The following is a 27981-nucleotide window of genomic DNA, read 5'->3' as shown; positions in this document are numbered from 1 at the left end:
ACAGTGTATTTGTAATGTAGTTTTCACAATAGGGAGATTACGTTGCGCCATAAAAATAGGCACTAACAAAAAAAATTACGCCACATTTGTCTTTCTTCAGTTTCCTAAGGACCCTGGAAGGTACAAAGCAGTACATTGCAGGACAGTATACTTACGATTTTCTTGTAACGTACTTTTATTTACTGAAGACTGTCGCTTTCTTTTTTTTTTTTTTTAAAAAAAGAAAGCTAGTAAACAGCAGCAGACGTGGCTTTTTGCAGAAACTCAGCGACGTAATGTTCTCCTCACTACACTTCCAGTCAAATTAGTGAATGCAGAACATAGAAAACTGGTATGGAATGTGATGTGTAGGTCTAAGGCAGCATGTCACAAATGCAGGATGCTTTTCGATCGGTACCCCTGGGATTTGCAGTGGGATGATAGAGGCTAGCACGATTGGAGTGGTTGTAGGAATCTGGAACATTCTATAATAATTACTACTGGAGTACATTATTAAACAACTTTCACTTTACTTTGTCCTGCTACTGCACTCCAGGAAAATAATTACTAACAACTATCTGTCTTGAATACAAATGACTCATTAACAGACATTAACTGGATTATAAAACAAGCAAGATAACACAATTATGGTATTACGTGCGTAATACATGCGCGAACTAGAGGCTGCGAACCCAGAAAGCTGAAGGCTATTCTAATGTGACTTCGCTCACGACCTGTAGCTGATTCGGCCGGCGCGATCTGCAAGTCTCTGTCCGTGCGATATGGCGGCGCTGCAAGCGCCAGAGAGTCCACAGGGGTTGCAAGTGAAGGACCGCTATCGATTATCGCAACCACTAGCGTGGTGTCTAACGTTGACACCACAGAATGCAATACGCACATTATTTAAGGTACCAAATAAGCCATTACAAATGTAACTCAAGGGAGATGCACACAAACTTAATAACTTAACGTCAAAAACAATAAAATTATCTGCCAACACAGAAAAAAACCAATTCCACTATTGTTGCTACATCTGAGCCACAAATGGCAAGAATCCTCAACACTTTCACTTTTGAAGCAAAGGTAATTACGTTTACAAAAATATTCGTGTATTAGGAAGTCGAGCGAAGTGTAAGAACGTGCGAATCTTAGATTGAATGCAGAACTTGTATTTCGTGCTGTCACGCTCAACTATTTGTAACTTAGTTTTGTACTTTGAGCCCATTCAGTGGTACACAATTACATTGAAGTTTCAATTTTTCCAGTAAGCATCCAATCCTATGTACATGACCTAGATTTTGTGCTCCCAAATTTCCTTTCTCTCTTTGTCATCTGTATGAATGAGTGAGTGAGTGTGTATGTTGAATTTGTCTTATATGTAGTAGCAGTACAGCATCTGGATGTCTGCTGTGGTAGCAACAGTGTAGCCAACGTAGCTTTCTCAGTCAAGGCAAAGAGATTTGTACCCTTTCGATAGTCATTCGACAGTGGTTGGTGGCGGAAAGGACCCTTCTGGTCTCTTCCGGCTACCTGGGGGAAGTTCGTTGCAGGAAGAGCGTGCTGTTAGCACTCTGGACCGTACCTTGGATGGGTGATGACGATAGTCTTAAGAGCGACTTGGCGTTGGTGTGTGTTAATGTGTGATGGTGTGTAGCTATTGTGATGTGCACATTTTATCTGCTAGTTCACTTTCAAGTTCGGTAATCGAATTCTTATGTTTTTCAGAGTGTAGTCACTAGTATATTTTCTGTATTTAGTAAGTTTTTCCGCTGCTTGCTTTATGCAGCCAGAACACTTGCTGTAGGAAGTTCGTTACTTCAGTACAGGGTAAAAATTCACTTGCCTGACTTTTCTTTTAATTGGAATATATGTGCGAGCTTTCATCGTGTGTGTGTGTTTTTTTTCGTGTGTGTGTGTGTTTTATTTCTTCTACTTTTCATTTCCTTTCAGTTTTAAGATTGTGTAGCTTTGTATGCCACATGACGGTAATTTCACCGTGTGTAATTTCACGACCATCTTGGATATTTTTTATTCTTAATGGTTCAAATGGCTCTGAGCACTATGGGACTTAACTTCTGAGGTCATCAGTTCCGTAGAACTTAGAACTACTTAAACGTAACTAACCTAAGGACATCACACACATCCATGCCCGAGGCAGGATGCGAACCTGCGACCATAGCGATAGCGCGGTTCCAGACTGTAGCGCCTAGAACCCCTTTTATTCTTAATTCTGCATTATATTGTATAGATGTTTGTGTGCATTCGGTTTACATTTGTGTCCTCGAAGTTTTCACGACTCTCAGTAATTTTGCTTTGTTCACGAATATTCAACGACATTTGCGGGTGTTTCACGCCAACGAATCTTAGTTTCATGTACAAGGTGATGCAGACGCATTTCTTTGCCGATAAGTGCTCCTTAGTATTCGTATTCACATTAATTCAGTCACAGCGATAGGGACGAACCTCTGAGCCTCTGACTTACTGTGATGGCCAAAATTCTTTTTATCTCTATTCTTGTGTATGAAACGTGTATGTTTTTATGAACTTCTCCCATGCACGCCGAATATTTCCTCTTCATTTATCACCGCAATGTACCACAGCACACAATATAATAAGAAGTGGGTTAGTAAATCACGTAACAAGCAACGACAGATCATATTTTAGAATAATCTTGTGAATTTTTAATATGATGTTTTACTGTAATAAACTATGTTCAATTATATGACTGTTTCTCAGACAAACCCAACCCCTTTTTTGTAAGATTATGAGTAATACGTCCCATCTGGCGTTTCTGGAGCGCAAAGGGCAGGCCTTATATTTGTAGACTTTGTCTGATTATCTTCTTTTTGTTGAGACTTAAAACTCCTGCTTGCTCTGAATTATTTGATTAAACGGTAGTACTTAGATTGTTCCCATATGTTCATTCCACATATTCACTTGGATCTTTTTATTAACATTAACACGTTAGTTATATTTACCAGTTCAGTGAAAATTCAGTTCTTACATAAAATTTTCGCAATTTTCATTAAACTAGGTGGCGATGTAGAAAAATTTTGTGACACACGAAAGTTGCAGTAGAATGCAGAGTTTCACATTGGCTAACTTCCTCCCCACCCCTTTTCTGGTAGCAAATCACTCTCCAGATCATCATTCACCCATTAATAACAATTTATCTCCTATCATAATAAGAACAGACATCAACAGAAATAAATGCTTCTCATACATGAAATACATGTTTATATTGTCTTTCTTTTAGCTGCTATTATAAACATGAATAAGTTGTAGTTTATATCACTAAATCAGTGACATTCGATCGTTTTTGTATTTATATAAAGATCATTCACGTCTCTTGATAATTTTGCAATTCTTGAAAAGCAAAAATACAATAACTATTTCGTTGATTAAGTAAACAACTAGTTAACAACAAAACACTCTAAAGACTGCTTTCTCACCGCTAGAGGCGCTAGTGTCGTTCTAACTGTCAGACGGTAACAATTATTTTCACAGTGAGTGTCGCTACTGGATATGTTAGACTGCAATATTAATGAGAAAAAAGGACATCGCAGGACGCGTCACAATTACCGCGGTATTAGTCTTTTGAACTATGGATACAACATGTAAGCGAATGAATGGTCTAAACACTATGGGACTTAACATCTGAGGTCATCAGTCCCATAGACGTAGAACTACTTAAACCTAACTAACCTAAGGGCATCACACACATCCATGCCCGAGACAGGATTCGAACCTGCGACCGTAGCAGCAGCGCGGTTCTGGACTGAAGTGCCTAGAACCGCTCTTCCACAGCGGCCGGAAAGATTTAAGCGAAACTAATGAATAAAAATAGACCACAGATACAGTCAGAAAAGTATCTTACAGAGGAAGGAAATGGGTTTTGGATGGAAATATGTTGCATAAATGGTGTTTTCCCAGCCTGTCAAATTACTTAAAAACACAGATAATACGATGATCGCATTATAGACTATCAGAAAGCCTTTCATAAACCAGACACAGGTAATAATGGAGAATTTTAGAAAACAATAGTATCCCTTAGCGTCTAATAAGTATAATTAAAAATATGTATGTTCACAACAAACTCAAAGTCAAAAAGGAAGTCCATTTGCAAAATCCATATCTCGAGGAACGAGACACAATTGTCGATGCCACACACATTATTTACTCTGTATATAGATAATGTTATAAAGACATGGAAGAATAAAGTAGTGCAACATTATAAGCTTAATAACTACATTACAAATACACTTCAGTTTCAAGATGAGCATACAATCTAACGCGACGGAAGATAAATTACAGAGATCAGTTTGATCCCAGCACAAGGTAACAAAATACACACCTGGGAATAGAGATCAACATTAACATCATTTCCACCCTTTTTATAGCCCATGAAAACCACACATCGCATGTTGCATCACCATACAGGGAGACCTTCAGATGTGGTGGTCCAGATTGCTGTACACACCGGTACGTCTAATACCCAGTAGCACGTACTCTTGCATTGATGCATGCCTGTATTCGTCGTGCATACTATCCACTAGTTCATCAAGGCCCTGTTGGTCCAGATTGTCCTACTCCTCAACGGCTATCCGACATAGATCCCTCAGAGTAATTGGTGGGTGACGTCGTTCATAAAGGCCCTTTTAAATCTCTCCCAGGCATGTTCGACAGGATTCGTGTCTGGAGAATATGCTCGACACTCTAGTCGAGCGGTGTCGTTATCCTGAAGGAATATATTCACAAGATGTGCACGATGCGGACGCGAACTGTTTTCCATGAAGACAAATGCTTCGTCAATATGCTACCAATATGGTTGCACTGTCGGTCGGAGGATGGCATTCAAGTATCATACAGCCGTTACAGCGTCTTCCATGATCACCAGCAGCATACGTCGGCCCCACATAATACCACCCCAAAACAGCAGGGAACCTCCACCTTGCTGCACTCGCTGGACAGTGTGTCTAAGGCGTTCAGCCTGACAGGGTTGCCTCCAAACACGTCTCCGACGATTGTCTGGTTGAAGGCATAAGGGACACTCAACGGTGAAGAGAACGTGATACCAATCCTGAGTGGTCCATTCGGCATGTTGTTGGACTCATCTGTACCCGGCTGCATGATATCGTGGTTGGAAAGATGGAGCACGCCATGGACGTCGGGAGTGAAATTGCGCATCATGCAGCCTATTGTGCACAGTTTGAGTTGTAACACGACGTTCTGTGGCTTCACGAAAAGCATTATTCAACATGGTGGCGTTGCTGTCAGGGTTCCTCCGAGCCATAATCCGTGGGTAGCAGTCATCCACTGTAGTAGTAGCCCTTGGGCGACTTGAGCGAGGCATGTCTTCGCCAGTTCCTGTCTCTCTGTATCTCCTCCATGTCCGAACAACATCGCTTTGGTGCACTCCGAGACGCCTGGACAGTTCCCTTGTTGAGAGCCCTTTTCTGGCACAAAGTAACAATGCGGACGCGATCGAACCGCGGTATTGACCGTCTAGGCATAGTTGAACAACAGACAACAGGAGCCGTGTACCTCCTTCCTGGTGGAATGAGTGGAACTGATCGACTGTCGAAGTCCTTCCGTCTAATAGGGGCTGCTGATGCATTGTTGTTTACATCTTTGAGTGGGTTTAGTGACATCGCTGAACAGTCAAAGGGGCTGTGTCTGTGATACAATATCCACAGTCAACATCTATCTTCAGGTTCTGGGAACTGGGGTAATGCAAAACTTTTTTGATGTGTGTAATAGCATTCTACGGTAAGAAGCGTCTACGAGCAAAAATAGTAGTTGAAAGTGAACCTCTTCTATAAATAAATGGTTTTAAATAAATCGAATGTGAGATCTTACATATTACAACCAATGAAGAAATTTCGGCAGTTAGCAGGTACTATAGACCGCACGCGTCTCAGAAAGTCAGAAGCACAGAACTAAAATTTTATAACGTGATGGCAGTACCAGGTCTAATGTACGGGACAGAGATTTGGACTCTAACCGCCAGTCAACGAGGGAGGACTGAAGTACCGGAGATGACTCTCCTAAAACCACTAGCTATTGACGTATTTATAGATCACAAAAATAATACTCAAATTATAAATGAACAGGGGGTCTAAAGCATGCGTCATAAAACGGAGGAGTAGAGAATAAACGGCATGAACACGTTCAAAGGGCGATAGATGAACGAATACCTAAAATAATACACAAATATACACCGCAAGGGAAAATAAATGTTGGGCGTCCTAAGAAGGTCTGGAAGAATCAGTTTCAGTGTACTTGAAATTTTAACAGGCAGTTATGTCTAAACCAAAACTGGATGTGATGATGCTGATTACTATAAAAGTAGCACATCTGTATTGATACACATTTATCATGTCATGACTGGTTTCATTCGAAACAGTATCATCATATTACCTGCGGCTGAAAAAAATTGTGATGCAAGCTACAGTTCTTTACTCGTATTAGTGATACGCAAACTCAGACTACCAACAGCCTTCATAAGATGTACCCACAGACTTGTGCCAATAGTATGACTTGATAATTCTAGTTATCTTACGTAACGTTAAAGGCAAATCCTGGAACATGACGATCGACCTCTTGGCAGAGGCTCGGCGATTAGTAAGTGAGTGTGGTTTATCTATTGTGGATTACATAATGCTTAAAAATAAAATCAATAGATTTAATTCCAGGAATGACATTCAAATGTAAAAGGTACCACAAAATTACAATTTCGGCACATAGTCAGCTTATGGCAAACGACTGAACTCGTTACCAAAAGAATTACGAAGCGGAGAGTCTGTGACAGAATGTTCCCTCAAATATTACACAGTTTGACCGCTGCGTTCAGTTTGCAGTCACGGCTTGTATAACGTGCACACGGATTTTGGTGATTCAGATGTCACAGTTTACGTATTACAATCGAAATTGTGGTGTCACCGCCAGACACCACACTTGCTAGGTGGTAGCCTTTAAATCGGCCGCGGTCCGCTAGTATACGACGGACCCGCGTGTCGCCACTGTCAGTGATTGCAGACCGAGCGCCGCCACACGGCAGGTCTAGAGACACTTCCTAGCACTCGCCCCAGTTGTACAGCCGACTTTGCTAGAGATGGTTCACTGACAAATTACGCTCTCATTTGCCGAGACGATAGTTAGCATAGCCTTCAGCTACGTCATTTGCTACGACCTAGCAAGGCGCCATTACCATTTGCTATTTATCTTGTGATGCATGTACCGTCAGACCGATGTTCACCAATTATGGATTAAAGTTAAGTATTCCAGAAGCTACGTACTTTTCTTCCTACTATAAACTCCTATAACTGTTCCAGACCTCACGCCAGCCTGCGTGATCTTAGACGTGTGCCTTTCGGCTACCAGTCATAGTGGCTTGGCTGTCTTGCCAACACAGAACAGAAATTTCCTGTTTTCGTTTTTCTCACACTTACACATCGATTTTATATGGCGCTCTACAGTCAAGTTTCAATCATTATTCCGCAAAATTATCACATCTATTCATAGCTCGTTATACCCGCATCTGAACACTGTGAGGTAACGGGCGAGTTGTAGCCTCCTGAAAATATTCTAAGTTGGGAGTCGGCGTGGCCGCAATGGGGCCTCTTGATGGGCAGCGGCTCGTCGGCGGCCACATGGTGCTGAACGTCAGCTGGGGTCCAGGGACCAAGTGGCTGAGAATTCCATGGTGATGCTGTGTCGATGAAGGAGACATGCCTGGCGTGTCAAAGACGGCGGACTTTGTGAAACCTTAATGGCAGACGACATTTCAGAGTTCGTATAGAAATTAATAGTAGCCAGATGAATCATGATACCTCAAAAAGAAACATGTACATTAGCATTATTTGCACGACGATTCTGATGGTGTAACCAAATTTTCAGTATCTTTATTAGAGTAAAGTTTAGTATCTGATGATAAATTGTACAAGTAACACCCAGCAACGAATTTGCAAAATCTAAACGGTTCGTCAGATTTTGTCCATCGATGTGTCTGTAGAAAGCTATTAGTGTAAACCTAAATTGGTATAAATTACAGGCACGTAACTTGAATAGTACATGATTTATTGGAAGTCAAAGTGGCCGTTTGCTATCGATCGCGCCAGACCATAAGTACTCCACAGTTACACAAAAAAAAAAAAAAAAAAAAAACGGTAGCCTATAAATATATTTATTCATCTATGTCTTTGTTTATATCCGATATACACCATTCTTGAAGAAATTGGTCAATTATTTACTCTGTTTTAGAAAGCACATTAGACTACTGGCTGTTCTTTTCCTTTGATATATGTTTATTTAATCTGTTTATGTATTTAATATTGTGTGTTAGAGCATGTTTATGGTCCAGCCGTAGGAATATTTATTTAATTTCAAGTTATTTAAATGTAAGTCCAGTATTTTATATGTGTTTCAAAATGTCTACATCTACATCTACATTTATACTCCGCAAGCCACCCAACGGTGTGTGGCGGAGGGCACTTTACGTGCCACTATCATTACCTCCCTTTCCTGTTCCAGTCGCGTATGGTTCGCGGGAAGAACGACTGTCTGAAAGCCTCTGTGCGCGCTCTAATCTCTCTAATTTTACGTTCGTGATCTTCTCGGGAGGTATAAGTAGGGGGAAGCAATATATTCGATACCTCATCCAGAAACGCACCCTCTCGAAACCTTGCGAGCAAGCTACACCGCGATGCAGAGCGCCTCTCTTGCAGAGTCTGCCACTTGAGTTTGTTAAACATCTCCGTAACGCTATCATGGTTACCAAATAACCCTGTGACGAAACGCGCCGCTCTTCTTTGGATCTTCTCTATCTCCTCCGTCAACCCGATCTGGTACGGATCCCACACTGATGAGCAATACTCAAGTATAGGTCGAACGAGTGTTTTGTAAGCCACCTCCTTTGTTGATGGACTACATTTTCTAAGGACTCTCCCAATGAATCTCAACCTGGTACCCGCCTTACCAACAATTAATTTTATATGATCATTCCACTTCAAATCGTTCCGCACGCATACTCCCAGATATTTTACAGAAGTAACTGCTACCAGTGTTTGTTCCGCTATCATATAATCATACAATAAAGGATCCTTCTTTCTATGTATTCTCAATACATTACATTTGTCTATGTTAAGGGTCAGTTGCCACTCCCTGCACCAAGTGCCTATCCGCTGCAGATCTTCCTGCATTTCGCTACAATTTTCTAATGCTGCAACTTCTCTGTATACTACAGCATCATCCGCGAAAAGCCGCATGGAACTTCCGACACTATCTACTAGGTCATTTCTATATATTGTGAAAAGCAATGGTCCCATAACACTCCCCTGTGGCACGCCAGAGGTTACTTTAACGTCTGTAGACGTCTCTCCGTTGATAACAACATGCTGTGTTCTGTTTGCTAAAAACTCTTCAATCCAGCCACACAGCTGGTCTGATATTCCGTAGACTCTTACTTTGTTTATCAGGCGACAGTGCGGAACTGTATCGAACGCCTTCCGGAAGTCAAGAAAAATAGCATATACCTGGCAGCCTGTATCTAATATTTTCTGGGTCTCATGAACAAATAGAGCGAGTTGGGTCTCACACGATCGCTGTTTCCGGAATCCATGTTGATTCCTACATAGTAGATTCTGAGTTTCCAAAAACGACATGATACTCGAGCAAAAAACATGTTCTAAAATTCTACAACAGATCGACGTCAGAGATATAGGTCTATAGTTTTGCGCATCTGCTCGACGACCCTTCTTGAAGACTGGGGCTGCCTGTGCTCTTTTCCAATCATTTGGAACCTTCCGTTCCTCTAGAGACTTGCGGTACACGGCTGTTAGAAGGGGGGCAAGTTCTTTCGCGTACTCTATGTAGAATCGAATTGGTATCCCGTCAGGTCCAGTGGACTTTCCTCTGTTGAGTGATTCCAGTTGCTTTTCTATTCCTTGGACACTTATTTCGATGTCAGCCATTTTTTCGTTTGTGCGAGGATTTAGAGAAGGAACTGCAGTGCGGTCTTCCTCTGTGAAACAGCTTTGGAAAAAGGTGTTTAGTATTTCAGCTTTACGCTTGTCATCCTCTGTATCAATGCCATCATCATCCCGGAGTGTCTGGACATGCTGTTTCGAGCCACTTACTGATTTAACGTAAGACCAGAACTTCCTAGGATTTTCTGCCAAGTCGGTACCTAGTATTTTACTTTCGAATTCACTAAACGCTTCACGTATAGCCCTCCTTACGCTAACTTTGACATCGTTTAGCTTCTGTTTGTCTGAGAGGTTTTGGCTGCGTTTAAATTTGGAGTGAAGCTCTCTTTGCTTTCGCAGTAGTTTCCTAACTTTGTTGTTGTACCACGGTGGGTTTTTCTCGTCCCTCACGGTTTTACTCGGCACGTACCTGTCTAAAACGCATTTTACGATTGCCTTGAACTTTTTCCATAAACACTCAACATTGTCAGTGTCGGAACAGAAATTTTCGTTTTGATCTGTTAGGTAGCCTGAAATCTGCCTTCTATTACTCTTGCTTTTTTATATTCCTATTAACTTCCATATTCAGGGATGCTGCAACGGCCTTATGATCACTGATTCCCTGTTCTGCGCTTACAGAGTCGAAAAGTTCGGGTCTGTTTGTTATCAGTAGGTCCAAGATGTTATCTCCACGAGTCGGTTCTCTGTTTAATTGCTCGAGGTAATTTTCGGATAGTGCACTCAGTATAATGTCACTCGATGCTCTGTCCCTACCACCCATCCTAAACATCTGAGTGTCCCAGTCTATATCTGGTAAATTGAAATCTCCACCTAAGACTATAACATGCTGAGAAAATTTATGTGAAATGTATTCCAAATTTTCTCTCAGCTGTTCTGCCACTAATGCTGCTCAGTCGGGGGGTCGGTAAAAGGAGCCAATTATTAACCTAGCTCGGTTGTTGGCTTGGAGACATGACGGGAGCACTGTAGCCAATCACAGCGCTCGATACTAAGGGAGGCGACTACCGAAGTGAATGGAGGGGGAGTTCTGAACAGGACGGTGCAAGATAGAGTAGCACAGGACACGGGAAGTACGGCACAGGACACAAGAGGAGCTGGAAGGAAAGAATTACATTGGAGAATGGAGTTTTGCGCGTGGTTGCGGGAGATAGAAATACACTCCTGGAAATGGAAAAAAGAACACATTGACACCGGTGTGTCAGACCCACCATACTTGCTCCGGACACTGCGAGAGGGCTGTACAAGCAATGATCACACGCACGGCACAGCGGACACACCAGGAACCGCGGTGTTGGCCGTCGAATGGCGCTAGCTGCGCAGCATTTGTGCACCGCCGCCGTCAGTGTCAGCCAGTTTGCCGTGGCATACGGAGCTCCATCGCAGTCTTTAACACTGGTAGCATGCCGCGACAGCGTGGACGTGAACCGTATGTGCAGTTGACGGACTTTGAGCGAGGGCGTATAGTGGGCATGCGGGAGGCCGGGTGGACGTACCGCCGAATTGCTCAACACGTGGGGCGTGAGGTCTCCACAGTACATCGATGTTGTCGCCAGTGGGCGGCGGAAGGTGCACGTGCCCGTCGACCTGGGACCGGACCGCAGCGACGCACGGATGCACGCCAAGACCGTAGGATCCTACGCAGTGCCGTAGGGGACCGCACCGCCACTTCCCAGCAAATTAGGGACACTGTTGCTCCTGGGGTATCGGCGAGGACCATTCGCAACCGTCTCCATGAAGCTGGGCTACGGTCCCGCACACCGTCTTCCGCTCACGCCCCAACATCGTGCAGCCCGCCTCCAGTGGTGTCGCGACAGGCGTGAATGGAGGGACGAATGGAGACGTGTCGTCTTCAGCGATGAGAGTCGCTTCTGCCTTGGTGCCAATGATGGTCGTACGCGTGTTTGGCGCCGTGCAGGTGAGCGCCACAATCAGGACTGCATACGACCGAGGCACACAGGGCCAACACCCGGCATCATGGTGTGGGGAGCGATCTCCTACACTGGCCGTACACCACTGGTGATCGTCGAGGGGACACTGAATAGTGCACGGTACATCCAAACCGTCATCGAACCCATCGTTCTACCATTCCTAGACCGACAAGGTAACTTGCTGTTCCAACAGGACAATGCACGTCCGCATGTATCCCGTGCCACCCAACGTGCTCTAGAAGGTGTAAGTCAACTACCCTGGCCAGCAAGATCTCCGGATCTGTCCCCCATTGAGCATGTTTGGGACTGGATGAAGCGTCGTCTCACGCGGTCTGCACGTCCAGCACGAACGCTGGTCCAACTGAGGCGCCAGGTGGAAATGGCATGGCAAGCCGTTCCACAGGACTACATCCAGCATCTCTACGATCGTCTCCATGGGAGAATAGCAGCCTGCATTGCTGTGAAAGGTGGATATACACTGTACTAGTGCCGACATTGTGCATGCTCTGTTGCCTGTGTCTATGTGCCTGTGGTTCTGTCAGTGTGATCATGTGATGTATCTGACCCCAGGAATGTGTCAATAAAGTTTCCCCTTCCTGGGACAATGAATTCACGGTGTTCTTATTTCAATTTCCAGGAGTGTATTTCGTAGTGCCGACTTGTGCACTTGTGAGATTTCCGTGGCTTCTGCAGTGAAGACATAGTATACATTTGGAAGCGAATATCTCAAGAGTTATGTTGTTGTTCCTAACTAATTACGTGAAGTAGGAATCTATTGTTTCCCTGTTATTCAACATATATTTTATTTAAATGCTGGACCATCGGCACTAATAAGTGTTTTACAGTAATAAAGGGCATTCTTAAAGGTTCTTTTGCTATCGTACTCATCATTTAAAATGAAACCTGCAGAATTTATTTCATTGCAGTCTTTCAATTATAAATGTCCATATTACATTCAAAATTCACAATTGCTGAGTGACAGGAACCTTCGACCATTCGATTCATGTGTACATTCATATTGTATACTGTAGATTCAGCAGTATTTGGCTTGTAAAGCGGCATCTACGTATCCCAGCCCTTAGACAATGAAACCAGCCAAAACTTTTAACATTTCAACTCTGACTCGGAGGGTGCGTAACTGAGGGCCACTACACCACCACCACCTCATTTATTATTGTGAAAGCCCGTAACACGTTGATGGCTGAGCTCCGAAATGAACTTCTTAGATTTCGAAAAGCAGTTCCTCAATCCACAAATTACATGCCTACGTACTGTCCTTTGACGGCCTGATACACATCATAGCCAATCCGATATTAGTATTAAAACGCGAAGTCGCTCGTCATTTACATTTGACCAGTCACAACTTAATAGATTTCCTGAACAATTTATTGAATGAACAAATTTAGAAAATCCACAAATATCAAAATAACAGAGTTACCGTAAAATGTTTCTTGTTTTCTCAGTTCCGTAAACTGGCAAGTTGTTCCCTACAAAACTTCCCAGAGAGTACAATTTACGTTCTTCGTACAATCACAGTTCTCACGCTAAAGTGAACTCAGTTAACAGACATAACAATATTCATTTAATATCTTACTTTCCATTCACACTATCAAATACATCAGTAAACAAATAGTAATAATTAATGACAGTATTAATAATCACAGTAACTACAGTTTTGTTTCTAAAACATGTTTAAACAACGTGATAATTTCATAGTCGGGAAGAATCTGATACAATTCGGCCACAGTCGTAGTAACTACACTCCTGGAAATTGAAATAAGAACACCGTGAATTCATTATGCCAGGAAGGGGAAACTTTATTGACACATTCCTGGGGTCAGATACATCACATGATCACACTGACAGAACCACAGGCACATAGACACAGGCAACAGAGCATGCACAATGTCGGCACTAGTACAGTGTATATCCACCTTTCGCAGCAATGCAGGCTGCTATTCTCCCATGGCGACGATCGTAGAGATGCTGGATGTAGTCCTGTGGAACGGCTTGCCATGCCATTTCCACCTGGCGCCTCAGTTGGACCAGCGTTCGTGCTGGGCGTGCAGACCGCGTGAGACGACGCTTCATCCAGTCCCAAACATGCTCAATGGGGGACAGATCCGGAGATCTTGCTGGCCAGGGTAGTTGACTTACACCTTCTAGAGCACGTTGGGTGGCACGGGATACATGCGGACGTGCATTGTCCTGTTGGAACAGCAAGTTCCCTTGCCGGTCTAGGAATGGTAGAACGATGGGTTCGATGACGGTTTGGATGTACCGTGCACTATTCAGTGTCCCCTCGACGATCACCAGTGGTGTACGGCCAGTGTAGGAGATCGCTCCCCACACCATGATGCCGGGTGTTGGCCCTGTGTGCCTCGGTCGTATGCAGTCCTGATTGTGGCGCTCACCTGCACGGCGCCAAACACGCATACGACCATCATTGGCACCAAGGCAGAAGCGACTCTCATCGCTGAAGACGACACGTCTCCATTCGTCCCTCCATTCACGCCTGTCGCGACACCACTGGAGGCGGGCTGCACGATGTTGGGGCGTGAGCGGAAGACGGTGTGCGGGACCGTAGCCCAGCTTCATGGAGACGGTTGCGAATGGTCCTCGCCGATACCCCAGGAGCAACATTGTCCCTAATTTGCTGGGAAGTGGCGGTGCGGTCCCCTACGGCACTGCGTAGGATCCTACGGTCTTGGCGTGCATCCGTGCGTCGCTGCGGGCCGGTCCCAGGTCGACGGGCACGTGCACCTTCCACCGACCACTGGCGACAACATCGATGTACTGTGGAGACCTCACGCCCCACGTGTTGAACAATTCGGCGGTACGTCCACCCGGCCTCCCGCATGCCCACTATACGCCCTCGCTCAAAGTCCGTCAACTGCACATACGGTTCACGTCCACGCTGTCGCGGCATGCTACCAGTGTTAAAGACTGCGATGGAGCTCCGTATGCCACGGCAAACTGGCTGACACTGACGGCGGCGGTGCACAAATGCTGCGCAGCTAGCGCCATTCGACGGCCAACACCGCGGTTCCTGGTGTGTCCGCTGTGCCGTGCGTGTGATCATTGCTTGTACAGCCCTCTCGCAGCGTCCGGAGCAAGTATGGTGGGTCTGACACACCGGTGTCAATGTGTTCTTTTTTCCATTTCCAGGAGTGTATTTGCAGCTAGCTGCTGGAGCAGAGCGCATCTGTCATGCGATAACCATGACTCATTGTCTGAAGCTGTCTGCCCGGTACCGTCATTTGCATAACACGGGTGCGATTTGAAGCGCAACGCCACAGAACGTGGCAAGTCGATGTTAGTCAAGAACGCTTTTAAGGGAACAGAGACACCATTATCAAGAGCTCACTGAGTTTGAAGCAGATCGTGTGATAGACGTTCCTTCTGCAACATTGCAGAAAGATTTGGCAGGAGTGTAGCCACTGTACCTGACTGCTGGCAGCAGTAATCACGAGAGTGTAAAGTAGCAAGAAGCAAGTGCCACATGACACACCCGAGAAGGAAGACCACAGTGTTCGGCGTATGGTGGCACATCGTACTGCATCTGTAGCAGCAATATGAGAAGCAGTTGGCACCACAGTGCCACGACGAACTACTATTACAAATCGGTTACTTTAAGGACAGGTCTGAGCAAAAAGCCCTGAAGCGTGCATTCCACTGACCTCGAGCCACTGTCATTTGCGACTTCAATGGTGTCAAGCGAGACTTCGTTGGAGGGCAGGGTGGAGGTATGTTGTGTCTTCTGGTGAAGGCTGGCTCTGCCTCGTTGCCAGTGAAAGAAGGAGACCAGTTTACGACCTGAAATAAACCTGTCTGTGTGCTAGACGCAATGGATCTACACCTCGAGTTATGGGTTGCAGTGCGACTTCATATGACAGCAGGTTATCCCACGACCCCTCTCTGCAAATATGTACGTCAGTCTACTGATTCGACCTGTTGTACTGCCATTCATGAACAGCATTCCAGAAGGTGTTTTCCAAACAGGTTAATGCTCCCTAACATAGCGCTGTTGTAACCCACGTTCTTTACACACTGCCGAAATGTTGACTTGGCCTATTCGAGTACCAGATCAGTTTCCACTCGACCATATGGGAGACATCGACGGATAACAACTCCAGCATCATCCGCAAAGAGCATTAACCGTGGCTATATTGGTCTACCAAGTGCAACAGGCATGGAAAACCATCCCAAAAACTGACCTCCGGTACCTGTACAACAAAACACACACACGTTTGCATGCATGCATTAAGCATTTTGCCATTTATACCGGTTATTAATGTACCAGCATTTCACATTTGCTGATCCCGGCGGAGGTTAGAGGCCTCCCTGGGACATGGGTGTGTCTGTTTGTCCTTAGGATAATTTAGGTTAAAGTAGTGTGTAAGCTTAGGGACTGATGACCTTAGCACTTAAGATTTCACACACATTTGAACATTTCACATTTACAACGGCTTGTCTCACGTTACATTAACCTGTGATCTTGCAATGTTAACCACATAAATATGTTACCTAGAGGAATGTATTCCCGAAATTTGTTACTCTTGAAACGTCCCCTTAGAAAAATTAATGAATTACTGTGTCGATAAACCTCTTACGTTATTTGATTTTCAAATAGCTGAGCAGAACTGAACGTACTCAGACATTTCGCTCTTTACTAAACTAAACACTAAACTGACACACACAATGTTTTTAGCGCAACGCAATCTGACGTTGAATAATCTCTACAAAAGAATGACCCTGACTAATAATAACCTATACCTTTCATGAATCACTTACCTCACAAAAATCTTCGTTACTCGAACTTCTGCAATACAGCGAGCGCCAACACTGTCAGCTAAATAAAAAATTCTAATTACGGAAGGCACTAACTACTGATAGGCATAGTTAGCAAATGAAAGATTTTGATAGAGAACAAACAATGTATTTACCTTTATATATATATATATATATATATATATATATATATATATATATATATATATATATATATATATATATATATCAGTTCATGATATACAGTATTACGAATTTACTCTTTCTGATAACAACTCGTCCAGATCGTCCGCTCTCAAAATTCTGCCATCTCTCTCCCCACATCCACCACTGCTGGCGGCTCACCTCCAGCTGCGCAACGCTACACGCTGTTCACATCCTACTGCCCAACACTACAATAGCAAATATTCCAACAATGCTAACCAGCCACAGACTTCACACAGCAGTCAGTGATTTTCATACAGAGCGCTACGTGGCGTTACCAACGTAAAAACCTAAACAGCCTACTTACACCCTACATTAACTATTTTTTGGTGTTGTGGTTTTTTTCGGTCAGAGTGTATACCAGTCTTTTCAGATTAATTTATTTCATAACAAAATTCGCGAAAAATTGCGTGACCTAATTCAAGAAAAGTGTTATTGAAACAAAACTTTTTTGTCAGTTTGAGACATGAAAGTGGTAGGTCTGTCCATTGCCCACGTTCCTTGTTTTCTTCGTCCATAGTTGCTTAAATTAAAATGATGAACGAAAGAAATGAGCCAGTATAAGCGTATCTGACGGCATAGAGAATTTAATTAGTATAATTATGGTTCAAACAGTAATGCCATCCGCGTAGCGAACCATGACATGTTCAAGTTTTAGTTCAGCTGCCAAAAGTGAACGGCGTCCGTCATTGTCGAAGAATGGGGCGGTATGGAAGCCAAGATAATGATCGTTCTGAAAGGGTGTCACTTGTAGCTATCAACGGAAGACATTCTAATATCAACAGCATTAACAATTGATAAAGATGATGGCAAGACGTTATTGCCGCCCCTTTTGGACATAAGTGGGGACAACGTGTCGTTGTTCAGGAGAAAGCACCTAGAGTCAAGCGATCGCACGTTCTGCATGAATCACATTAACGTATTTTGTAGTCAAGTCGCGTGGCAAGTGAATTTGTTTTCGTGACAACTTCGCAGGCCTACACGACGCCACACAATGCGCAAAGCATATATCAGTCGCGAAGCCGTTACTACAATTCATGCAGGTAAGTTGGGCGTATTCGTTACTCCAATGTTTACTGCCTCGACGTTGTGACTATCATCGCTGTTGATTATTTGGTTGCGACAGACACAGAATTCAGCTATCTTTTGTTTTTTGAGGAAGTGCAGCACTTTCTAAACTGATGAGAGAAAGAAGGCTTTCATGACCGGAAGAAACAGGAGATTTTTGAGGACTTCTCCACCCCGTAAGGTTTACCAGCAGCAATTTCCTAAACTATTCTGGAGGTGTGGTAGCAAGACCCGTGAGACTAGTACGGGGTTGCAAAGCATAGTAGAATGATGACAGATTAGTTCTGAGCAGTTTGGTGCAAGTAACTTTCTCTTGCGTGTCGGCAGTGTCTGGGATAGAATAAAAAGTTCGAGACAACACTGTGAATGCTGATCGAAGCATCTGTAACTTTGCGCAACAGCTGTAATGAATGTACTCCAACGAAACTGGAAGACACTAGGTGTTGACAGTATGTTCACATTTTACCAGATTTGTCTGCAATTCATTTATAGGTGTAACAACCCCCCAAGACTGTCATTTTCTTAGCATTTTCGTCCTCAGAATTCGTTTGCCGGTGTGCGACGGCGTAATAGCTGTTCTGCAGGTAAGGTCAGGTAGGTTTGACCGGTAGGGATGCTGCATTCGGTCTTCGAAAATGCAGTACTACAAAGTTATGACTCCTATTCAGTACATCCATGAATCCCTGTTAGACTACCGCTTCCTGATACAGGCAGTTTACACGTGGTACATTGAAATTTCCTGGCAAATTAAAACTATGCCGGACCGAGACGCGAACTCGGGACCTTTGCCTTTCGCGGGAAAGTGCTCTACCATCTGAGCTACCCAAGCACGACTCACGAACCGTCCTCACAGCTTCAGTTCTGCCAGTACCTCGTCTCCTACCTTCCAAAGTTTACAGAATCTCTTCTGCGAACCTGCACAACTAGCACTCCTGGAAGAAAGGATATTGCGGAGACATGGCTTAGCCACAGCCTGGGGGATGCTTCCAGAATGAGATTTTCACTCTGCAGCGGAATGTGCGCTGATATGAAGCTTCCTGGCAGATTAAAACTGTGTGCCTGACCGAGACTCGAACTCGGGACCTTTGCCTTTCGTAGTAAAGTGCTCTACCATCTGAGCTACCCAAGCACGACGAGGACGTGGGTAGCTCAGATGGTAGAGCACTTGCCTGCGAAAGGCAAAGGTCCCGAGTTCGAGTCTCTGCCCGGCACACAGTTTTAATCTGCCAGGAAGTTTTATATCAGCGCACACTCTGCTGCAGAGTGAAAATCTCATGTGGTACATTGTTGGTTAGGGTTTGGACCACCGTTATTTTCTCTCGTAGTAAACTAGTGTGTTTTGTTCTGTCTGACACAAAAAAGGTAACCGATCAAATTAACACAGAATACGAAAGGGAATAGTTTACAAGCTTTTCACCCGCACTCAGGAAACGCAAATATACCACTCATTTAAGCTTCATTTATATAGCAATAAAATTCGGAAACAGTTCTGTACCTTGATTTAAAAAAAAGTACTAGTGGAACAAAAGGTGATTTGTATGCTATTCGTCCTTAAATATTAGTTAAACCGCGAAACGATGGAGTAAACATTAACATAAATTCAATATCGGATTGACGAGGCATCGTACTGTAATGAAGAATTAGGATACCAGCCACATATTCAACAGATAGCCAACTGTCTACTTCAAAGCGTCGAAACTGCTGGTTTCTGGTGGTGGAGACCCGCCACGTATTTCTTTATTCGGTGTTTTACCCTGGCCACATTATGGAGTAAGGACTCTCATCTACATCGAGCCCGACATAGTTATTTCTATAGCGTAGACACACACACACACACACACACACACACACACACTTCTACTTAATATCTAATGGCAATTTGATACAAGGTGCTTGAAAAAAAGTCACATCTCGTTACAGCAGACTGTAATAGAACAAGGTCTTGTAAATGTTTACCCTCGAACAAACACACAGTTTGATCCGATGTATCTGGATATCAATTAATGGACATCAATATACGGTCTGGGGCGCTGCAGTCATGGACTGTGCGGCTGGTCCCGGCGGAGGTTCGAGTCCTCCCTCGGGCATGGGTGTGTGTGTTTGTCCTTAGGATAATTTAGGTTAAGTAGTGTGTAAGCTTAGGGACTGATGACCTTAGCAGTTAACTCCCATAAGATTTCACACACATTTGAACATCAATATAGGGTGTGTCCACTGTCGGTCGATACATGAGATATGTCTGGTCTTGTTTATCCGTAGTTGTTTTTTCGGGTTTTCGCTTCAAAATCACATCACCAATTGTCGACTTGGACAGAGTAGAAGAGTTCAAATGTGTCTGATGGATCTGTTAGCCAGATGTCGTCCAATGACTACTGCATGTTTGAGATCACTGAATTCTCCTGTTACTGCTTCTCTACTGACAACACAATTCTCTCCGCCTCCTTTTTCTTTGGTGGGTCAGCCCCTCGCGACAGCTAGTAGTTAGTTCCGCATTACATGCGAGGGTCCAGATACGTTTGCTCCGATAATGTATTTGAGTTCGTTAACAAATAGTTCAAATGGCTCTGAGCACTATGGGACTTAACTTCTTAGGTCATCAGTCCCCTAGAACTTAGAACTACTTAAACCTAACTAACCTAAGAACATCACACACACCCATGCCCGAGGCAGGATTCGAACCTGCGACCGTAGCGGTCGCGCGGCTCCAGACTGTAGCGCCTAGAACCGCTCGGCCACCCCGGCCGGCAGTTCGTTAACAGAATGTCTTGAAATAATATTCAGTATATGGAAGGAAAGGGTTAACACAGGCGAACAGATATCTCTTAGCTCCACATTTCTATCTGGCGACAGAAATGGCAGACTCGGTAGCGTGTCCCGCAGCCTTTCATACTGGTCAATGCTGGTTTTAAGGCAGACGCGTTCACGTCTATAGCTTTCCTATAGCTTTCCAAACAGGGCTGTGCTAGACTGTAGCCTGTGGCTCTGGTATATCTTCAGAGAGATCGAGTGATAAATTTATGCATCACAGTAGCTGACAGCATACGTGATTTAGTTCTGATTATGTTGACTGATTTTTGCGCTGTCGACATAATCGAGAACAAATGCATCAGTACATGCTTTGCAAACTGATTCTCAGCTCGAAAACACTATTCATTATATCTGCTTTCATGTACTGATATTACTCTGATAATGATGAGCAGACTAGCTATTTGGTTTGCGTAGTCTATGTATTTCTTACGAAGTGCAAGTGCGCCAGTTCAAGCTTTATAAATTTATTGTCTGTTTGAAAACGAATAATATACATCATCATACACATCAGTAGTATGAAAAGGATAGACTGCTGCTGACAATATAGTGGACATGTTTAGTTGTGTAAGTAGGCTGTTTATGTTTTCTTATCGCCAACGTTACGTAGCACTCGGTATGAAAATCACTGGCTGTGCTGTGTGCAGTCTGTAGCTAGTTTGCATTGTTGTCTGCCATTGTAGTGTTGGGCAGCGTCAGCTGGATGTGAACAGCGCGTAGCGTTGCGCAGTTGGAGGTGAGCCGCCAGCAGTGGTGGATGTGGGGAGAGAAATGGCGGAGACTTGAAATTTGTAAGACTGGGTGGCATATATATTATGATTATTAAGGTAAATACATTGTTTGTTCTCTATTAAAATCTTTCATTTGCTAACTATACCTATCAGTAGTTAGTGCCTTCAGTAGTTTGAATCTTTTATTTAGCTGGCAGTAGTGGCGCTCGCTGTATTGCAGTAGTTCGAGTAACGAAGATTTTTGGTGAGGTAAGTGATTTGTGAAAGGTACAGGTTAATGTTAGTCAGGGCCATTCCTTTGTAGGGATTTCTGAAAGTCAGATTGCGTTGCGCTAAAAAATATTGTGTGTTAGTTTAAGCACAGTCTTGTATAAATGTTCAAAGGGGACGTTTCAGTTGTAGACAGGCAGAACAAACAGATCACTTCCGGACACAAGGCCTGTGCATAGGGAAATGGAGCGGGCGTCAAATAATGATGTAGACAGTGAAACAGGTAGTAAACAGGGAAGCATTATCGATCGATCGGTCGGCAACAGCTCGCCCCAGGAATTGGGAATGCAGAACACAATATTGCAAATACTGTAGACTCAGGTTTTGGGTTCTCACCGTTTTCTCAAATGAGTCAAGACACATTTTCCGCTTGTCAAAATGTGAATGTTGCCGGCGCAAATTCACTGCCGAAAAGCACTAAGGAACATGTTTCAGACACCAGTGCATTGTTATTACAATTAATGCAACAAATGGGACAAAATCTTCAAAAGTTAGACACAATGGAACAAAATCAGAGACAAACACAGCAACAGTTAGACACAATGGAACAAAAGCTTCAAAAGTTAGACTCAGTGGAACATAAGCTTGAACAAACACGTGAAGATTTAACTACTGAGTTATATAACATTGAATCGAAATGTCAAAAAGTCTGTAATGATGTAAAAACACAAATTTGTGAGCATTTTCAACCTATTTTTTCGCAGCATGAAAATGCATTACAGAATCACGAAGCAGCCATAAAAGAACTCCAAACTATTGTTCATGAAAATCATGAGACCTTGCAAGCTAAAATTGACTCAGTTGCATCTACCGATTCGGTTACGCAACTTGCAAAAAGTCAAGAAAACTTAAAGGACATAGTAGATACGATTTCAACACAAATGGACACTCTGAAACTTGGTTCAGAAAAACACACTGAGGAAATAAGTACACTATCGGAGAAAGTATCCGAACTTTCGGATCAGTTCACCAACTTATCTGCAAAGGTAGATGATGATCTGAATGACACATGACCTGTAGCCATCACTGACACAGAAGAGTGCGAACAAATTAGGAAATTCAAACAAAATCAGAATCAAATTAATACGCAACACCAAAGAGAAATCCGGGAAGTACAAGATCAGCTGACACAGTTAATACAAGAATTACGTATTTCAGAGGCCACTCGCGCTCCAATACGGGAAGAGGGACATTGAAATACGGAACAGCCACAAAATAATAACTCAGGGCACTTCGGAAATTATGAAAGAAATTGGCAAGGTACACCGAATTTTGAGATGGAACCGCCAACACGACGTAACAATGACCGATACGCTACTCACCGACACGATGATTTTGACTATAAGCTGTTCATTACTACACGTAAATTCAAAACGTTTAAGAATTCTGCCAACGACATTCATCCACAAGCGTGGCTCCATCAATTCTCTCATTGTTTTCCTCCCAACTGGTCATTGGAGCACAGGTTAGAATTTATGTGTGGCTACTTGGAGAATGAACCAGCTGTAAGAATGCGATCGGTCATTCACGATTGTCACAGTGAAGGAGAATTTTACCATGCGTTCCTCTCAGCATATTGGTCTCAAACTACACAAGACTGAGTAAAACTTAGCATCATAATGATGAAACATTTCGAACAATCTGAATTTTCCAGTCTTGTGAAATATTTTGAAGACATGCTGCACAAGAATCAGTACCTGTCAAACCCATACAGCCCCTCAGAACTCATACACATTTGCTTAATCAAATTACCTGAACATTTACGACATATTATTTTGGCAGGACGTTGCAAAGACGACATTGAAGCTTTTCAGGGACTGTTACAAGAACTGGAAATTGACACTGACAATCGCGGAACGTGAAAATAGGAGCACAACAATTACAGATCACATCCGTCACAATTCCGCAATGACAGAAATAATATACGACAAGGCTATTCTTTCAATGTAAATCGTGACCGAAACAGACACCACCCGTATGACAACCATTGGCAGAGTAGTAATAATTACAGGGAAAGATCACCTCTCTGTGGTAATGACTATCACAGAGACAATCAGAGAAACAGACAATATGGGAACCAAAATAATTATTATCAAGGGAGACAGAATAACTTTAGACGCAACAGTCCAGCGCGCAGTTACGATTCAGGGAGAAATTCTCCACCACGTGACCGACAAGAAAGAAACTATGGAATCTACCGACATGACGACAGACGATATGATCGTAACGACAGACCTGAACTGCATCAGAACTGGCGGGATTTAAACAGGGCAGGCCCCTTTCGTCACGGTGAGTTTGTAGAAGTTAGGTCTCCAAATCCCAATAACGATGCGCGCCAACAAAGGAACAGACAATGACTCGCACCGCAGGCTACCGCGTGCGCCGGCTGGCTCAGAGAAAAATAACATAGACGCTAACCTTGAGAAAAAGTCCAGTATTCTTTACCGACGTATACCACATGATAATTGCGTTAAAGTTGAAACTCTGTGTACTAGGAAGAGCAAAGGGCTACACCACATTTCACATGTGAAACCATTTATTGAAAGATAATCTGCTTTTTAACTTTGTCTTTGCCATAAAACGTTTCACTTCACGTTACTAGTATGCTTTAGAAACTGTTACCATGCAACAATGTTTGAAGTTAAATATCCAGTCAAGAACCAAGAGAACTTATTTAAACAGAAATTACGAATGCATTGTTATTGCGAACAGACAACACAGTGTTATTGTGTGTGTACATTCTTGCTTGTTAGTTGCACGATTACATAACGACTATAAGGCTCACATACTTAGAACATTTACCAGTACTGCTAATGAGATTTTAATGCAACATTTTGGTTTACTTGAAAATACATTCTGGATTTAAAGTACTTTCTGAGAGATACCAGATGACACAGTGGTTAGTTTATGTGACAGCTACACGATTATATCACAACGTTACTAATGAGTGACAATTTACAATGTTGCTTTTGCGGTGTATCTGTTTTATTTCTGCACAGTTTATCTGAATTCTTCTGTAAAGTAAAACATGTTTTAGTAGTAACTTTTGTGGTATACCTACAAGGAGACAGCCTTTTCTGTAGCACAACAATACGTTACAGCACAGTACTTTCATCATCACAACAATAAGCGTAATAACTAAGATATCTATATGCAAAGCATTTCACTTTTGTTTATCATGAGGTAAGTACATTGGCTTCTGCAGAACTTAGCTTTCAGAGGAAAATAACTACGACACTTCCACAGAGATTATCTTACAACAAGATGCACATTTAGCGGTACAGGACACGCATTTCAGTGATTAATTTTGTACTTAAAACATTTATTTTTAAAGAATTTTAAATTACAAAGAAAGTTTTCCGTGATACATTTCATTCCATTGCTGTAATCTGTAACACCTGAGGGTATAATTACATTAATCCTCAGGGGGGTACACACTTACTTTGTGTACCATGTGTTTGGCAAGCTCCAGGAGCCCTAGCTAATATGGTATTTGCTTATACGACTTTACACATCGGTACCATATTTCTCTAACACACAAATTACACAGGTATCTGATCATTGAACTGAGAGATAAACATTTTTTTTACTACATCTGTGACACATGTTTACGCAATTACACAGTTGGATAACTTCACACTTATGAAACTGTATTTTGTCTGCACTTTGTGAACTCTTCATATTTTCCAGCACCATTGTGATACTATGAGAGCTTTGAATGATGTATTTGGTAAGGGAGAATGATTTTAAAGTACGTTTGAGGCAGATGAAACTTTTGACATTAGCAGAGAATTTTTTTTTTAATTATTGGAGGAAGCTACGACGATTTTGAGAATTGATTGAGATGTTATGATATTATTACGACGACAATGTGTATTATGCTGTTGAGGTATGTTGATGATCAATAAGCTGATGTTATATGAGGAATTTGATTATGCTTCGTATTTATTATGATGAAATATTGAAGAAGTGTCGACGAATATGTATATGTGTAATAAGGTAAGGAATAATGAGTAGTGGTTACGGACTCTGACTTGTGATGAAGGATGTTGGAAACCAAGAATCGTACTTTAAGAGTTATGAAATGTGTGTGTATATGCGTGAATGTATCACAATGCCGCCGAAAATTATTTTGGACACTGTTATATTCATAAGATTTTGTTTCTACACATTTGCAACGCAAATTCTTGACCTGTGAAATATTTTTATATGAGACTGTCACTGTAGCGGAAACTGCTGTCGTAATACGGCTCTGAGCACTATGGGACTCAACATCTTAGGTCATAAGTCTCCTAGAACTTAGAACTACTTAAACCTAACTAACCTAAGGACATCACACACACCCATGCCCAAGGCAGGATTCGAACCTGCGACCGTAGCAGCCCCACGGTTCCGGACTGCAGCGCCAGAACCGCTAGACCACCGCGGCCGGCAGTCGTAATAATTTCCGTAAGAAAGTTAAGTGACCACCTGCACGTAACACATCGTGGGCACCCAGCTGTGTCAGATGGCTGGAGAAAAAGCCATTAGTGTGTCCTTTTCAGAGGCACAGGTAGAAAAAAAAGGGGATGCCATTAACCTCGCTATTGACATTCCTTTATAGAAAGCACCGCAAATACGACACGCTCATTACTTGGAAACATTCTTACATCTGCACACCTGATTATGACAAGTATCTTTCTACGAGAGTTGAGAGATTTTTTTACTACCTTATGAAATGCCATTTGGCTAATGAATGATGTTTCATGCCTTCCTTTGTACATATTTGTTCATTTTTTTTAATATCTAGTTCCTAGCTGCACTGCAGCATTGGTTAAAATAAAATTTTATAGATGTACTAATATAAATATTTTATGCCTACAGATCCAGAAAAAAAGAATAACTTTGATGTACTTCAAAAAAAATGAAGGAGCACAAAAACACATTTCCCTTCACAGGAATTGCATACAGAATTTTCTTTTCAAGTACTTGGTAATTTATTTTGTAGAACAATTTGTGGTGCACCACTTTAATTACATAGACATTAAGATGTGAATATACATTTCCCTTGTCTGCATTGTTGTCTTTAGTGTAATGTTTTTTTTTCTGCTTTAGCTATGTCATGTTTAGATATAAGTTATTTCATTTGCTGCTGCTGTTTGCCAGGCATAGTGTTACTGAATTTGACTTTGTGTTACTCTGCTAAGCCAGTTTATTACTGATTTATTTTTCTTGTTTGCTGCTCATTGCCTTATATTAGTTGTAATATTGTTGCTTACTTTGCCAATTTGAATTTTTTTATCATCGCTGTTTGTGTTAATTGCTTTGTGCTGCTGCATTGCCTCGTTACTTAGTTTAGCATCTGAGCTCAGTAGATTTAAGTTAGCTTAAGAGGGGGTAGCCTATAAGAGAATGAGTTGCGATGAATTTGAAGAAATTCACTGAGAGGTTATACGAGAAAAATACAGAAAGTATGCTTGGATAGGATTTTTTTGGCTGGAGCAAATATCGAAATAAGACGAAAGATCTATGGAATGAAGTTTTGGGTTGGACTGCAGTACCAAATGTTACACTGAAAACAAACCCTGTCCTTTCCTTTTGTATTATCCCACTATGTTTTTGTGTACCCTTGTGTATTTGTTTTCTTCCTGTCTCTGTGTAGTTTCATAGAAGTTTTTCTTCTTCTAGTACTAAGCTACATTCACTATGATGAGGAATACTGTTGTCCTCAAATATAATTGGCATTAATAATATATTATTTACCTTGTAAATATGCTTAGACATTATTTATCTGTTCTGTTTTGTTGCTAATGTGTGAAGTTGATGTTTCAAAAGTTATTCTGATCTTTTATGTATGTACTTATGTCATAATTCGTGTAACACTGATGTATCCGTTTATTTCTGTTCTTTTGTAAAGCCTGTACTACTACAGAGTTATCTGTATTGTTACGTTTTTAATGAAGAATTTTGTACCTTTGTAATTGTGTTCTTACGTTATAAAATTGTAATTGACGCCAGTTCATCATATTATTAACTTGTAAGTTACATTTCACTACACACATTTCTATTGGTCATAGTATATGGACAATATGTGAGAAGTAGGGACTGTTAGTGTTTGCACGTGTGTTAATAATTCAGCAAGGGACTGGATAACAGCATTGCTGGTTCTAAGGACAATTCCAAAAACTTTGTGAGTGCACAAGTGGTGGTTATGGAATTCCTATATTATCTGCAAGACTC

Source organism: Schistocerca cancellata, chromosome 1, assembly GCF_023864275.1.
Source record: "Schistocerca cancellata isolate TAMUIC-IGC-003103 chromosome 1, iqSchCanc2.1, whole genome shotgun sequence".
Lineage (NCBI taxonomy): Eukaryota > Metazoa > Arthropoda > Insecta > Orthoptera > Acrididae > Schistocerca > Schistocerca cancellata.
The sequence above is the reverse complement of the archived record's forward strand: the minus strand, read 5'-3'. Positions refer to the sequence as shown.